The sequence below is a fragment of the Pollicipes pollicipes genome, unplaced genomic scaffold (genome assembly GCF_011947565.3).
Source record: "Pollicipes pollicipes isolate AB1234 unplaced genomic scaffold, Ppol_2.1 Scaffold_4002;HRSCAF=4701_pilon_pilon_pilon, whole genome shotgun sequence".
NCBI classification, from domain to species: Eukaryota; Metazoa; Arthropoda; class Thecostraca; order Pollicipedomorpha; family Pollicipedidae; genus Pollicipes; species Pollicipes pollicipes.
In genome coordinates this window covers 9,505,473-9,523,139 of record NW_023596420.1, presented here as the reverse complement: position 1 = coordinate 9,523,139, position 17,667 = coordinate 9,505,473, and the positions used below count along the sequence as shown (strand labels likewise).

Here is a 17,667-nt window from a genome sequence, read left to right as displayed (position 1 = left end):
TTTTTTGAGAAAAAAAACGGTCACCGCGAAATTTTTCTCATCACTTAATGATCAAGAATGTAATCAACAACTTGTAACATCGTTTCGCATTGTTTGCAAGTAAAATCAGCCTTCTATTTTCATTAGCTCGAGAGATATGAGCTCGAACCGTGTTACGTTCCAAAAAAGACCGTTTTCATATCATGCAACCATGTTGCATTATACCTGCTTAGACGCAGAATTGCCTAAAGCGGTGATGAGATAGTGTGACCTAAATTGCCCAATGCTGAGAGGATTTGACATAGATAAAACCAACGTGGAATCGTGTACAAAAAAGCCACTTTGACTAAAAGGCGCAAACCAGGACAGGACGTGCTCCCGCTTCGTACATGCATTGAAGTTACTTTTGGCTCTCATTTGAAACGAAAAACAACCTTTTTAAGATTTTCAATTTTTCGGAACCAAGGTGAGCGTGGTGAGAATAGTGTTCATTTTCATGTTGACAACAACGGCGATGAATGTCTGTGACATCATTGTGTACCGTTTGCAAGTGCAGTCTCCTTTCCAACCAAACTATTTTCAGGAACAAAACCTTGGAAAATTGTGCGCACCAAGAGTGGTCCATTTTATCACCTTTCACAAGAGAGTGACCGTGGTGAGATTTGTGTTTATTTCCATGTTGAAAACAGCGGATACGAATGTATATAACATCAGTGTGTGTCGTTTGCCAGTGCTGTGAAAAGAAGCTGGCTTTAGAACTAAAACCTTGGGAATTTGCGCGCACCTGGAATGGTCCATTTCCAAGGTGGTGGAATCTCATTGTTATATACGTGATTACACGCGCAATTGCACGGCGAATACGATGGTGTAATTTAACATTTTCTCACTTGCATAATTTTAGAGTTAGCTGAAAAAACACGCAAAAAGCCGTGCTACAATTTGTAAGTGCTCTAGAAACCTCTTCACATGCACAGAAACACTCGCACACACACTAAATGGACCACGTCTTTTCGTATAATAACAAAAAATCGATATTGAAAGCTTCTATATTTCCCCAAAAATGGTGACGCTTAACTTCTTTCTCATCATCCCGAGATTCAAAATGCAGTCAAAAGCTTGTAGCATTGTTTCACATCGTTTGCCAGTAAAATCAGCCTTCTATTTTCATTGGTTCGAGGGATATGTCCTTGGAATATTCTACGTCCCAAAAACCTGCCGTTTTCAAATTCTGCCAAAGTGTTACATTACACCTGTTAAGACGCAGAATTGCCTTGCCCATGCGATAGCGTGACCTAAGCTGTCCAGTGCTGGTAGGTTTTGAGTTAGATACAACCAACGTGGACTCACGTCCAAACATAGCCATTTCGTCCAAAAAGGCATCACCCGCGACAGATCATGCTCGCGCTTCGTACACACACTGAAGTTACCATTTGCTCTCATTTGACACGAAAAAATAACCGTTTCAAGATTTTGACTTTTTCAGCAAGATACTGCCCGTGGTGAGATTTGTTTTCAATGGTTTGTTTACAACAACGGCTATGAATGTTTGTAACATGATTGTGCATCGTTTGCAAGTGCAATCTGTTTTCGAACGGACCTGATGTCAGAAACAAAACCTTGGAAATTTGTGCGAATCAAAAATAGTTCGCTTTCAGAGTCAGGGAAGCTAATTGTATTATACGTCATAGCACGCGTAAATGCACGGCAAATACGGTGATGTAACTTGAAATTGTCTCACCTGCATAATTTTTAACTATTTGAAAAAATAACTTCAGAAGCTGCGCTGAAATTGGCAATTACCCTATAACCTGTTTACATGCACAGGAACACTTCCCGTTTCATACATACACTAATCGGATCATGACATTTCATTTGATAACAATAAACTGCATTTTCAAACTATGACATTTTCGAACAAAAAGTGGTCACGGTGAATTATTCGTCATCTCTTGCTGATAAAGAATATAGCCAAGAACTTGTAACGTCGTTTCACATTGTTTGCAGGTAAAATCAGCTCTCTATTTTCATTGGTGCGACAGATATGAGCTTGGGCCATTAAACGTCCAAAAAATCGTCCGTCCTTAAATACTGCCAATGTGTTGCATTACACCTGTTTAGACGCAGAATCACCCTGCTCATGCGATAGTTTGACTTAAAGTGACCAATGTTGATATTTCTTTTAGGTAGATACAACCAACGTGGAATCATGTCTGAAAATAACCATTTCTTCTAAAAAGCGTATACCAGGACAGAACATGCCCCCGCTTCATACACATACTGAAGTTAGTATTGGCTCTCAAGTGGCAAGAAAAATTAACCGTTTCAAGCTTTTGAGTTTTCCCGTAACAAATTGGCGGTGACGAGATTTTTCTTCATTTTCATGTTTACAACAGCTTTGAACGTTGTGGTAAAATGTCATTGTATTGTACGTCATTAGACGCATGTTTGCACGGCAAATACGATAGTATAAATACAAATTTCCCCACTTTTTCACCTTTAAAGATATTTGAAAAATCCCCTGAAGCTGCTCTAAAGCTTGCACTTGCTCTAGAAACTGTTCGCATGCACAGAAACACCTGTTCTTTCATGCACACACTAAATGCACCACGACCCTTAATGTTATCACAAAAAGCCTACCTTAAAAATCTTCACCTTTTCCGAAAAAACAGTCAAGGTCGAATTTATTTCGCATCATCCGGTGATCAAAATGTATTCAAAAACATGTGACATTGTCTTGCATCGTTTGCAAGTAAAATAAGTTTTCTATTTTCAATGGATCGAGAGAGATGAAGTTGGACCATTTTACGTTTCAAAAATTGCCGTTTTCAACTACTGCCAAGGTGTTGCATTATACCTGTTTAGACGTTGAATTGTCTTGCCCATGCGATGGTGTGACCAAAACTGCCAGATGCCGATGGGTCTTGAGTTAGATACAAGCAACGTGGAATCATGTCCAAAAATAACCATTTCGTCTAAAAAGCGAACAGCGGCATCTTAAATCCTCCCTCTTTCGTACATACACTAAAGTTACTATTGGCTGTCATTTCGGACCAAAAAAACATCCGTTAAAAATTTTGTTTTTTTCCGCAACCAAATTGGCGTGGTGAGGATTGTGTTGATTTTCATGTTAATACCAACGGCAATAAATGTTTGCAACATCATTGTGTTTCGTTTCTATGTGCAATCTTCTTTCCAGCAGAGGTGGTTTTAAAATCCAAACCTTGGAATTTTCCGCGCACCAGAAATGATCCAATTTAAAAGTGGTAGAATCTCACTGAATCATGTGACATTCTACCCGTAACAGCATGACAAATAAGATGGTTGAATTTGAAATTCGCTCACTTGCACATTTCTGGAGTTATTTTAAAAAATCTTCAGAAGCGGCGCCAAAATTTGCAACTGCTCTAGAAACGGTTTATATGCACAGGGCAACGTACCGTTTCATACGTGCATTAAATGCACGACCATTCACCTGACAACAAAAACCACCTTCTTAAATTTGAACATTTTCCCAAAAATGACCACGGTCAAATTATTTGTGATCACCCGGTGGTCAAGAATGTAGTCGAGAATTTTGTAACATTGTTTTACATCGTTTACAAGTAAAATCAGCTCTTTATTTTCTTGGATTCGAGAGATATGAGCTTGGACCATTTTACGTCCCAAAAACCGGCCGTTTTCAAATCTTGCCAATGTATTGCATTACACCTGTTTACACGCAGAATTGCTTTGCTCATGCGATGGTGTGACCTAAACAATGCAATGCTGATAGGTCTTGAGTTAGATAACACCAACATAAAATCATGTCCAAAAATGGCCATTTCGTGTAACAAAACGTACATCGGGACAGAACAATGCTCGTGCCTAGTACACACCATGAAGTTTGCAAGTTCAGCCTGCTTTCTACCGGAGCTAGTTTCAGAAACAAACTTTGGAAATTTGCGGGAACCAGAAATGTTCCTTTTTTAAACTGATGGAATCTCATTGTATTATACATCATTAGACGCCTAATTACGTAGCGAAATTCCCAAAAATTGGTCGTTGTCAGATTCTGCCAATGTGTTCCATTACACCGGGTTAGACGCAGAATTGCCATGCCCACGCATTGGTTTGATCTACACTGTGCAATCCTGAAAGGTTTTGAGTAAAATACAAACAACACGGAATCATGTCCAAAAATGGTCAGTTGTCCTGAAGAGCGCGAACCGGGGCAGATCATGCTTTTCCTTTGTATAGCACTGAAGCTACTATTGCTCTCATTTGACACGAAAAAACCGTTTCCTGATTTTGTCTTTTTCCGCATCAAGGTGACCACAGTGAGATTTGTGTTCATCTCCATGTTGACAACATCGGGAATGAATGTTTGTAACATCATTATGTTTCGTTTCGAAGTGCAATCTAATTTCGAAACGACCTGGTTTCAGAAACAATATTTTGAAAATTTGTGTGCATAAAAAATGTTCGATTTTCAAAGTGGTATAATCTCATTGTGATATACGTAATAAGACGCGTAATTGCGCAGCAAAATTGGAAAATGTCGCCCGTTTTTCAATATTGTCACTGTGTTCCATTACATCTGTAAAGAACCAGAATTATCTTGCCCATGATATGGTGTGACCTTAACTGACCAATGTTCATAGGTTTTGAGTAAGATAGAAACAACGTGGAATTTTGTCCGAAAACGGTCATTTCGTCTAAAAAGCGTAAACCGGGGAAAAACATCCTCCCGCTTTTTAAAGACACTGAGGCTACTATTGACACCCAATTGACACGAAAAAACATCCGCTTAAAGATTTTGATTTCTTCCGCAACAAAGTGGCTGCGGTGAGATTTGTGTTCATTTCCACGTTGAGAACAACGGCAATGAATGTTTGTAACATCATTGTGTATCGGTTCCAAGTGCAATCTGCTTTTAAACTGATTTGGTTTCAGAAAGAAAACCTTGGAAATCTGCGCCCATTAAAAAAGTCAAGTTTCAGTTTGACGGAATCTTTGTGTTTTATATGTCATGAGACCTGTAGTTTCACGGCAAATGCCATTGCGTAATTTGAATGTTTAATCTTTTGTTCACATAATGTTTAGTAAATTCCGAAAAAAGGTGATGTCAGAAACAAAACCTTGGAAGTTTGCGCGCACTAAAAACGGTCCATTTTCAAGTCGGTGGAATCTTTTTGTTTGATACGTTATTAGGCACGTCATTTAACAGCAAATACGCTGGTGTAGTTTGAAATCTTGTCACCACCACAGTTTTTGAGATAGGTGAAAAAAAAACATTCAGAAGCCGACCTTAGCTTCGCAATTGCTCTAAAAACTGTATACATGCACAGAAGCACTTGCCGCTTGATACACACCCTTAATGAACCACGGCCTTTCATTTTATACCAAACATTGCAGCTCGAAATCTTAAAAACAATTAAAAATGGTTACAGTCGAACTTTTATCTCGTCACCCGGTAATCAGGATTGTAGTTAACACCTCGTAATATCGTTTTACATTGTTTGCAATTAAAATCAGCCCTGTAGTTTCATTGGTCCGTGAGACATGACATGGGACCATTCTACGCCCCGAAAATAGGTCGTCCTCAAATCCTGCCAATGTGTTGCATTACAGCTGTTTAGGCGTTATGTCAGAAACGGGCATTTCGTAAAAAAAGCGTAAACCGGTAAAAAGCGACAGAGCATGTTCCTCTATCGTACACACACACACACACATAAGTTACTATTGGCTTTCATTTGATAAGAGAAAACACCCGTTTCAGTGTATTTACTTTTCCCAAGAAAGTGCCCATGGTGAGAATTGGGTTCATTTCCATGTTGACAACGACGACATTGAATGTTTTCAACATAATTGTGTATTGTTTGGAAGTGCAACGTGCTTTCGAACGGAGCTTGGTGCCGAAACAACCTTGGAAATGCCCGCCGATTAAAAATGGTCCATGTTAAGATGGTGGAATCATATTGCATCATATGTCATTAGACGCATAATTCCACAGCAAAAATTCCAAAAATCAGTCGCTTTGATCTCCTGGCAATGTGTTCAGTAAGCCTGTTTGGACCCAGAATTGCTTGCCCATGCGATGGTGTGATCAAAACTTCCAATGCTGATAGGTTTTGAGTAGGACACAACTAGCCCGGAATCATCTCCAAAAAAGATCATTTCGTGCAAAAAGCGTAAAACGAGACCGAGCATGCTCCCGCTTGGTACACATGCTGAGGTTTCCAACGGCTCTCATTTGACCAAAAAAAAAAACATTCATTTCGAGATTTTGACTTTTTCCGCAGCAAAGTGGCCATGGGGACATACATCTATGTTCATGTCCATGTCGATAACAACGGTGCTGAATTTTCGTAACGTCATTGTGTATTGTTTGCAAATGCAATCTGGTTTCCAACGAAGCTGGTTTCAGAAACAAAACCTTGGAAATTTGCGTCGACGAAAAATGACCACTTTAAAAATGGCAGAGTCTCATTGTATTATATTTTTGTATACATTGTATTATAATTGCACGACATAAACTTCAAATATCGGCCGTTGTCGAATTCTTCCAATATGTCTCATTACACCTGGTTAGACGCAGAATAGCCTTGCCCACGCCATGGTGTGAATTAAATAATATAATGCTGATAGGTTTTGGGTAGGACGCAACCAGCGTTATGTCCAAAAATGGTCGTTTCGTCTGAGAGACATAAACCCGGAGAGAACATGGTCCCGCTTTGTACACTCATTAAAGTTATTATGGTCTCCCATTTGACACGAAAAAACATCCGTTTCAAGATTTTTGCTTTTCGCAAGAAAGTGGCCGTGGTGAGATTTTTATTTTATTTCCAGGCATGTTGAGAACAACGACAATGATTGCTTGTGAGGTCATTGTATATGGTTTGCAAGCGCAATCTGCTTTCGGGCGGAGGTAGTTTTAATAAAAACTGTAAATTTGGGTGAACAAAAACCGGATCATTTCAAAAATGGTGGAATCTAATTGTTTTATGCCTCATTAGACTCGCGATTGCATGGCGAAAATCCCAAAAATCGGTCGTTGTCAAACTCTGTCAAGGTGTTCCATTACACATACTTTAGATGCAGAGGGGTTTCAAAGGTTTTGTTTCTGAAACCAGCTGGTTTCGAGAGCAGCTTGCACTTTTTCATTGGTTCGGGAGATATGAGCTGGGACCATTTTACGTCCCAATACTCGGCCGGGTATGAATTCTGCCAGTGAGTTGCATTACACCTGCTTAGACGCAGAAATGTTTTGCTTAAGCGATAGTCTGACCTAAATTGTCCAATGCTGATAACTTTGGATTTCGATACAACGAACGTGGAATCATGTGGAAAAATGGCCATTTGGTCTAAAAAGCGTAAATCGGGACCGAACATGCTCTCGCTTTGCACACGCACTAAAGTTATTATTTTCTCTCATTTGACACAAAAACATCAGTTTTAGGATTTTGACATTTTCCACAACAAAGTGGCCGTGGTGATATTTGTGTTCATTTCCATGTTGGCAACAACGGCAATGAATGTTTGTAACCTAACTGTGTATCGTTTCGAGGTCCAATCTGCTTTTAAACGGAGCTGATTTCGGAAACAAAATCTTGGAAGTTATTGCGCACCAAAAAGGGTCGATTTTGAAAGTGGTAAAATATCATTGTAAGATGCGCCATTTGGCGCGTAATTGCACGGCGAATACAATGTTCTCATGAGAAATTTTCACTTACGTATTCTCGAGTTAGTTGAATTTTAAAAAAAACACTCAAAAGCGGCGCTAAAATTTCTGCTTTCTCTAAAAACTGTTAGCTTACACAAAAACACTTGCTATTTCATACACACACCCAACGGACCACAATTTTTTATTTCACGAAAATGACATTTTGAAAATGCTAAAATTTAAAACAAAAGGGCTACGAATTTTTCTGAGAAAATCATAACGAACGGAAAATGGTTTATTTTAAAATTGGTGGAATCCCCTTGTATTGTAGCTCCATAGACGTATAATTGCGCGGCAGATATTATGGTGTAATCTGAAATTTTCTCACTTGCGTAGTTTTTGAGTTAGTTAAAAAAACTTCACAAGCCGCGCTAAAATTTGCATTTGACATAGAAACTGCTTGAAACTGAACCGGGACATAAGATGATGCTGCTTCGTAGACAAAGTAAATGACTTTTGACTCTGATTTGACTCGAAAAACATCCTTGTTAAGATTTTGATTCTTTGAGACACAAGGTGGCCGTGGTGAGTTTTGTGTTTTGCTCTAGAATGTGCTAACATGCCCTCAAACACTTCCCGCTTCACATACACACGAAATGGACCACGACCGTTCATTTTGTTCCCAAAAATTTGCAACTTCAAAAACTTGACATTTTTTTTTAAAAAATCGTTACGGTCAAAGTTTCTATCATCACGCGGTGATCAAGAATGTAGTCAACAATTTGTAACATCGCTTTACATTGTTTGCAAGCAACATCAGCCTTTTATTTTTATTGATTCGAGACATATAAGCTGGGAGCTGTTACGTCCCAAAAATGGGCAGTTTTCTAATCTCGCCAATGTGCTCCATTACACCTGTTGAGACGCAGAATTGTTCTAGCCATGCAATAGTGTGACCTAAGCTGTCCACCGCTGATAAGGTTTGAGTAAAATACAACCAACGTAGATATCGTGCCCAAAAATTGCCTTTCGTCTAAAAAGGCGAAATTCGAGACAGAATATGTTCCCGCTTCGTGCACTCATTGAAGTTACCATTGGCTTTGACTTGACACGCAAAAAAAGTTTTAAGACTGACTTTTCCGCAATAACATGGCCGTTGTGAGAGTTGTGTTCATTTCGATGTTGCCAACAACGGCATTGCATTTTTGTAACATCATTGTGTATCGTTTGCGACTACAGCCTGCTTTCGAACGGAGTTGGTTTCAAAATATATTTGTTGGAAATTTACGCGCACAAAAAAGTGTTGCAATTTCAAAAGGGGAATCCACTTGTATATATATTTGTCTTAAATTCATCATGAGACGTGGAATTGCACGGCGAAAATCCCCAAAATTGGCCATTTTTAAATCCTGCGAATGTGTTGCTTTACATCTGTTGAGGCGCACAGTTGCCTGCCCCAGTCGATGGTGTAGCATAACATGTCAAATGCGGAAGGGTTCTGAGCAAGATGCAATCAATGAGCAAATTTTTCCTTATCACCCGATGATCAAGAATGTAGTCAAGAACTTGCAACATCGTTTTACATTGTTTGCAAGTAAAATCAACCTTCTTATTTCCTTGGTTCTAGAGGTATAAGCTGGGACATTTTATGTCCTAAAAATCGGCCGTTTTCAAATCATGCCAATGTGTTGTATTGCGCATATTTAGACGCGGAATTGCTTTGCCCATGCGATGGTGTGCCGAAATTGTCCAAGGCTGATAGGTTTTGAGTTAGATAACCCCAACGTGGAATCATGTCTGAAACTAGCCACGTCGTCTTTAAAACGTAAGCCGGCTTAGAACATGCTCCCGCTTCGTGCTTAAACTGGAGCAACTATTGGCTCTCACTTGACACGAAAAACTCCCTGTTTTAATATTTTGTTTTTTCCGCAACAAAGCGCCTGTGGTGAGAGTTGTGTTGCTCTTCATGTTGGCAACACCGGCAATGAATGTTTATAACATCATGGTGTATCGTTTCGAAGTGCAGGCTGTTTCCGAACAGAGCTGGTTTCGAAAACAAAACCTCGGAAATTTGCGCGCGCTCTAAATTGCGCATTTTCAAGGTGGTGGAATCCGATTGTATTATACGTTATTAGACGCGTAATTGTACGGACAAAATCCCAAACACCGGTCGCTTTAAAAGCCTGCCAATGTGTTGCATTACACGTGTTTAGACACAGAAGAGCCTTGCCCATACGATGGTGTGATCTTAACTGTCCAGTGCTGATAGACTTTGAGTAAGATAGAACCAATGTGAAACTATGCCCAAAAATGGTCATTTCGTCTAAATAACGTAAACCGCGGAAGAACGTGCTCCCGCTTTTTACAGACACTGAAGTTACTGTTGGCACCCAATTGACACGAGAAAACATCCGCTTAAAGATTTTAACTTCTTCCCCAACCAAGTGGCTGTGGTGAGATTTGTATAAAGTTCCTTGTTGACAACAACTGCAGTGAATGTTTGTAGCACCATTATGTATCAGGTGGAAGGGCAATCTGCTTTCGAAAGGAACTGGCTTCGGAAACAAAACCTTGGACATTTACGCGCACCAAAGTGGTCCGGTTTGAAAGTTATGGAGTCTCACTGCATTATGCGTCGTTAGACGCGTAATTGCATAGCGAATACCACGATGGGATTGGAAATTTTGTCACTTGCATGCTTTTCTAGTGGGGTGAAAAAAACTTTAAAAGCCGCGGAAAAATTACACTTGCTTTAGAAAACTGTTTTTGTGCACGGAAACTCTTGCCGCTTTGTACACACACTAAATGGACCACGATCTTTCATTCTGTAACAGAACATCGGATATTCAAAATGTTGTTATTTTTTTCGAACGAAATGGTCAGGGTCAAATTTGTTTCTCATGTCCAAGTAGTGAATAATGTAGTAAACAAGGTTTAACATCGTTTTACACTGCTTCCAAGTAAAATCAGAGTTTTATATTTATTGGTTGAGAGAAATGGGCTTGGACCATTTAATGTTTCAAAATCAGCCGATTTCAAATCCTTCCAACGTGTTGCATTACACCTGTTTAGACATATAATTGCCTTGCCCAAGCGATGGTGTGAGCTAAACTGTCCAATCATGATAGGTTTTGAGTGAGATAGAACCAACGTGGAATGATGTCCAAAAATGGCCATTTCGTCTAAAAGGTCTAAAACCGGATAGAACATGATCCCGCGTCGTACGCACAGTGAGGTTGCTTTTGGCTCTCATTTGAGACGACAAAACATCCGTTTCATGATTTTGCCTCCCTCGATTGTGTTCATTTCCATGTTGAAAATAACGGCCCCGAATGTTTGTAGCATTAGTGTGTTTCTTTTGCAAGTGCAGTCTGCCTTCGAACGGAGCTAGTTTCAGAAAAAAACCTTGAAATTTGGGACGCATAATATTAAAACGTTCAGAGCCCATAAAGTCCAATGGTCAAAAAGTCCAGAATCGCAGCATCCAGCGTGCACAACATAGCTTTCGAAAGTCCCATGACAGAGGAGAGCCATAAAGTCCAGACTCGCAGCGTTCGGTGCTGATAAAGTCCAGTGTTAAGCGGAATGTTCCACATCTAAAGATTTTGAGGTAGGCGTCAGGTATGATGGGAAAAGGCTCGCTTGTAACTACTGGTAGGCTTTCAAGGTCCAATAACGACGCTAAGTAGCAAAACTTCAAAGTTTTTACAAATGCGCCCCATTACGTCATTATTTGATGGCGTCATCCAATGGTTTTGTGACGACAGCAACACCTGACAGCATCTGGCAGCCAGACTTAAAGAATACCTCGAAACGCACGAAAGCTGACGCCAACCGGCCATTCTCGCCGCGGGGGCTGTGTACCGTGGCAGATCATTGGGTGGTTTGTTTGTGGATTTTTGGTCTTGGTGCTGGCCGTAAGAAAAGCTTTGGGGGACTGTTTGACATACACAACGTAGCGATCGCCAGCTTTCATGGCAGATTATTAATATCAAAGCACGATATGCTGTGCTGCTGCTGTTGCTGCTATGCTGTTTATGATTTTGTCAATACTTTATTGTCGACCCATCGTTGCCTGCAGTGCTGAAGTCCTGACATTGATAGCATGTGATGTGCACATTAGCTACTTCCTTTATTGTTTATAACTGGAAATGTGGTGTCATGCGAACATTAATATATTTGTAACACCGTGACGAAATGATGGCAAAACGTTGTTATTGCTTTGGTAAAGATGGTAAGGATGGGCTATCAATTTGTTTTTGCTTATGATCATTTATGCAAGTAAGAGTTAACCCTGATATAACCATTGTGGTGCAATGACATGCTTGCTGGTAATAGTCTTTTGGCACGGTTAAATCAGTTGTTTCCCAGTCATTTATAACTTATAACCTGCTGTCTCATAGGCTTGACACAGAGAAGTCGGTTTTCTTCAAGTACTTCACCTTTTTTAGAAGAAGAAAATTCTCCACCGCGAGCGTTTTACGCGCAGTGCGGCACGGGCTCAACCAGCTCGCGTTAGCAGGATTGCCCGACTTTGAAATCATGCAATCAAAACGACATCTTTAGCACCAAAAATAATGAGCAGGCAATTAACATTATTCACTACGTCGTTTCGACCACTGCTACTCACAACGCTCGCACGATTGCCTATCATCTTCAAGAAATAACCATCTGATAATATAATAATTTCGGCCACAAACAGGTCATATCATTTTTAACACGCAGACAGCCGACGATTTATAGCATGTACTAAAAGGGCAACATAAGCACCAAATTACGTTCATTCGAGCAATCAAGACAAGTATCCCAGTTCTTCACATTCGTGTCTCGAATTGATATTTCCAAACAGACAGCACAGAGAAAAACCCAGCAATGTCGGCGGAACTGAAGCATTTCCAGCAGTCTTAAAAAACGGACCAAGCCACGGGAACCAAACACCGAAGCCAAGCCAACGTTTTCGGTACGGTATATTGACGCCTATTAGCGCAGTGCATCTCATACAAGAGTCCGGATAATGCGATTCACACTTATTAGGACCAAACACATCGTGACGACATTGTCGCTTAAACTACAACACTTGGGTTCAATTAATATGACTACTCCGTTGCCGTGACATGCTGCCATCACGTCGTGCAGAGGGACTGTCGTAGTACCCTCTTAAAGTAGTGCACCTCTTGTACAATTCCAACGAGCAAGGCTTGAAATCGCTCTGATATCCAGAGACATACTCTGCCGAGATAATATGCCAACAGCCACCCTAAGGAAACGGATCAAGCCTCGGGAAACGAAGACTGAAGCAAGGCCAGCGTTTTCGGTACGGTACATATACGTCTGTTAGCGCAGTGCACCTCACACACGAGTCCGGATAATGCGATTCACACCTTTAGAACTGAACACGTCGTGCTGACAATGTCGATGGAACTGCAAGACTTCGGTCCGATGAATAAGGCTCATGCATTGCCGTGAGATGCTGCAATCATGTCGTGCAGAGGGACTGTCGTAGCACCCTCTTAAAGTAGTGCACCTCTTGCACAATTCCAACGAGCAAGGCTTGAAATCGCTCTGACATCCAGAGACGTACTCTGCCGAGATATTATGCCAACAGCCACCCTATGGAAACGGACCAAGCCCCGGGAAACGAAGACTGAAGCAAGGCCAGCGTTTTCGGTACGGTACATATACGTCTATTAGCGTAGTGCACCTTACACACGAGTCCGGATCATGCGATTCACACTTATTAGGACTAAACACATCTTGCTGACGATGTCGGTGCATATGCCAGACCACGGTCCGATGAATAGGACTCATGCATTGCCGTCAGATGTTGCCATCATTGGCGGACGGACTGCAGGAGCACCCTCTTCAAGTAGTACACCTCTGGTATAATTCCAATGGGCGGGACCTAAAAACCGCTCTGACATCCAAAGACATACTCTACCGAGATAATATGCCAATCAAAATCCTAAGGATACGGACCAAGCCTTGGAACCGAAGACTGAGGCTAGGCCAGCGTTTTCGGTATGGCACATCTGCGTCTATTAGCGCAGTGCACCTCATGCACGAGTCCGGATCAGGCGATTCACACTTATGGAAAATAAACACATCGTGCTGACAATGTCGGTGGAACTGCGAGACTTCGGTCCGATGAATAAGACTGATGCATTGCCGTGAGATGCTGCCATCATGTGCGGACAGGCTGTAGTAGCACCCTCTTAAAGTAGTACACCTCTTGTATAATTCCGATTGGCGAGACCTAAAAACCACTCTGATAGGCAAAGCCACACCCCGCCGAGATAACATCCCGACACGAACCCTGAGGAACGAAGCCAAGCCCCGGGAACCGAGGACCGAAGCAAAGGCAACGGTCTAGGTACGGTACATATACGTTTAGTCGTGCGGGGCACCTGAAACAAGAGCCCTTATAACGCGATTCACACAAAGTAGAAATAAATACATTGTGCCGACAATGTCGGTTGAGCTGCAATACTTTGATTCAATGAATAAGACTCATGCACTGTCGTGGGATGTCACCATCATGTGCGGACAGACTGTAGTAGCACCTTCTTAAAGTAGTGCACCTCTTGCATAATTCCAGTTGGCGAGACCTAAAAACCGCTTTGTCATCCAAAGACACACTGTACCGAAATGATGTGTCAGCAGCAATTCTAAGGGAACGGACCAAGCCCCGGAAACCAAAGACCGAAGCGAGGCCAACGTTTTCGGTACGGTACATATATATTTATAAGCGCAGCGTACCTTATACACGAGAGTACTTCCTCGGTAGAAAATGTTACTGGATGCCGCGGCCGTTTTGAGGCCTCGACAGCTGGAATAATGCAAGAGGTACACAACTTTAGGAGGCTGCTTCTACGGCCAGTCCGCGCAACGTGATGGTGATATCTCACGGCAATGCATGGGTGTTGTTCACTGAACCGAAGTGCTGTAACTCAACCGACATTGTCCGCACGACGTGTCTATTTCTAGCAAGTGTGAATTGTATTTTCCGAACCCATGTATGAGACGCACTGCGCCAACTTAAGCATATGTACCGTCCTGAGATCGTGGGATTTACTTCGGTCTTCGGTTTCCGGGGCTTGGCTTATTTCTTTGGCATTGTTGTTGGCATATTCTCTCGGTAGACCATGTCTTTGAATGTCAGAATGGTTTTTAGGTCTCGTCAATTCGAATTATGCGAGAGGTGCACTACTCTAACAGGGTGCTACTGCAGTCCGTTCGCACAACACATTTGTATCATCTCACGGCAATGCATGCGCCTTATTCATTGAACCGCAGTATTGTAGCTCAACCGATATTGTCGGCACGCCGTGTTTATTTCTACTTAGTGTGAATCACATTATCCGGACTTGTGTATGAGGTGCACCTGAAACCTCATGTGACATGAAAACGGCTCTGGCACTCAAGAACTTTCCTTCCGAGACAATACTCTCGTGTGTGAGGTGCGCTGCGCTTATAAACGTATACGTACCGTCCCGTAATCCTAATGTGTGAGACATGAAATCGCTGTGACATCCAGAGACATACTCTACCGAGACAATATGCCAGGAGCAATCCTAAGAAAGCGGACCAAGCCCCAAGAACCGAAGACCAAAGCAAAGCCAACGCTTTCGGTACGTTACGTATACGTATATTAGCACAGTGCACCTCATACACGAGTCGGGATAATGTGATGCACACTAAGTAGAAAAAGTACATCGTGCCGGCAAGGTATGTTGAGCTGCAACACTTAAGTTCAACTAATATGAGTCATGCCTTGCCGTAAAATGTTGCCATCATGTGCGGACGGACTGAAGAAGCACCCTCTTAAAGAAGTGCACCTCTTGTTTAATTCCAGTTGCCGAGACCTGGAAGTCGCTCTGACATCCAACGACATACTCTACCCAGATAATATGCAAACAGCAGTCCTAAGAGAATGGGCCAAGCCCCGTGAACCGTAGATCGAAACAAAGCTTGATTTCATTGGAGAATTCTTTAATGGTTGATGATTCTGTGCTACCTAAGCCTAAGTCGGGCTGATACCATTCCAACGTACTATGTATCAGCACGCCGCGCAGGAATGTTTCATGAATCGATAACTTTCACACATGAAACAGGGTCATATGACTCGAACGCTACTATGAAATATTACGGATCTCGGCGCATCGTGATGCAGAAGTGCCTCCTTGCTATGAAATGGCATTGTGAAGGGACGTGGTTTATTTTATGTTCCCGTAGGTAAGACATCCTCGAGACTACTTCGTTCTGCATGGTGAAGAAAGCGATGAATTCAGACACACTTTATTACCAACGTCAACAGTTATAGCAAAACGAACACACGTACTTACAACAAACACCAGTCAAAACACCAGGCGGTGTGGCTACTCTTGCTCGGAAGGCGGCGAACTGCGCAAGACGCCGTTCGGACGCCGAGCGAGCCGGACCGACGCGGACGGACCTGCCCTACACTGGGTACTGCTGCCGGATGGCCCGCAGAAGCTCAGGGAACGCCTGAAACGAGTTGCGTTAACGAAAGCAATTAGTTACTGAATTAGGTACTGTTCATACCATGCACAGAACAGCGCTCAGACCCTCGTTTTGTTCCTGCGCTGCTTCTTACAAAGCACGTCCAATATCTGAATGACTGTTAGCAGGTGAAGCATTTGGTTAGCACCAATCCCGTTCAAAAAGACACTCAAAGAAACTCTGGCTAAGTCGCGCCTGGTCGTTTGTTCGTTGTAGCCCCGACATCTCTGTACAGTGAGTGGTCTGTTTGCGGCAGTTACCAACCAATGCTCTCTCTCTGTCTGTCTGTCTGTCCGTCCGTCCGTCCGTCTGTCCGTCCGTCCGTCCGTCTGTCTGTCTGTCTCTCTCTGTCTCTCTCTCTCTCTGTCTCTCTCTGTCTCTCTCTCTCTCTCTCTCTCTCTCTCTCTCTCTCTCTCTCTCTCTCTCTCTCTCTCTCTCTCTCTCTCTCTCTCTCCTCTCTCCTCTCTCCTCTCTCTCTCTCTCTCTCTCTCTCATCTCTCTCTCTCTCTCTCTCTCTCTCTCTCTCTCTCTCTCTCTCTCTCTCTCTCTCTCTCTTCACACAACCTGAAGCTATCACTAACGTTACTGCGGCCATGGCGTTTGAGCCACATGTGCTCGTCCAAGTAGCTTGGCAGGATCTGGCGTGATGTGCCCCGCGTCCGCTTCAGCTTGGCCTTCATGACCGACCACATGCCCTCTACTGCGTTGGTGTTGACACCTGGAACACGGACCTTATATAGCTCAGGGACAAGTATGGTGTTGTGAAATATACCCGTTCATTTGCCTGGTGATAGATCACTGGTGATATATCGCAGGCTGGTTAAATGATTCGCACAGGCCATATGCTGGTCAATACAGCTGTCAACATGTCGGGCAGCTCTCAGCATTTCCCATTCTCAAGCCGGGATTGAAATTAGCAGGCAATTGTCTCTGGTATCAGTATCTCTGGTATCTGGTATCTCTGATGCGATAAACGCCCAACAGCTCGCCGTGCATATTTATCGCATTCAGCTCCGCCTCGACACGAGGCAGTGCAGCGCAACTTGTTTGCACTGTGCAACGTTCTGCGGTTGCATGTTTACGACGTTGGAACAGCGGTAGTTAAGGTTGTCTAGCTGTCCTTATGTCGCAATGCGCTTTAACAAGCATACTGTGTATCTTGGGCAGTCATTCAAACTCGCCAGGCCATCTCGCGCATGGTGACTGTGTCGTTGGGAAACCGCATACGCATATGCATTTTGCTAATACTTGATATGATTCACGGGCAAGCTAGGCCAGGTAAGCGTAGAATAAGCAGTGGAGTTCCTGTCGTTATAACAAAGTGGGCACCTAGGAACATCATTACACTATTATCTATGTGTGGCAGGAAATCATGCAGAACTTCGACTACGTCACTGTTTTTGTAGCAAAGCTTACCATCGGCGCGGACAAACTCCACCGAATGATTTACGGTGCGGTGGACGAAACCGGCGGCCGCCAGCAGGCCGTAGCCGGTCCACTGGTCTGACCAGATCTGTAAACACCAA

At 42.6% G+C, this 17,667-nt stretch overlaps 1 protein-coding gene across 1 annotated transcript in view; it reads left to right on the top strand.

Annotated features, from left to right (window-relative positions):
* Positions 1 to 17,667, top strand: part of LOC119093518 (dynein heavy chain, cytoplasmic-like) — a 66,712-nt gene that overhangs the window by 822 nt on the left and 48,223 nt on the right.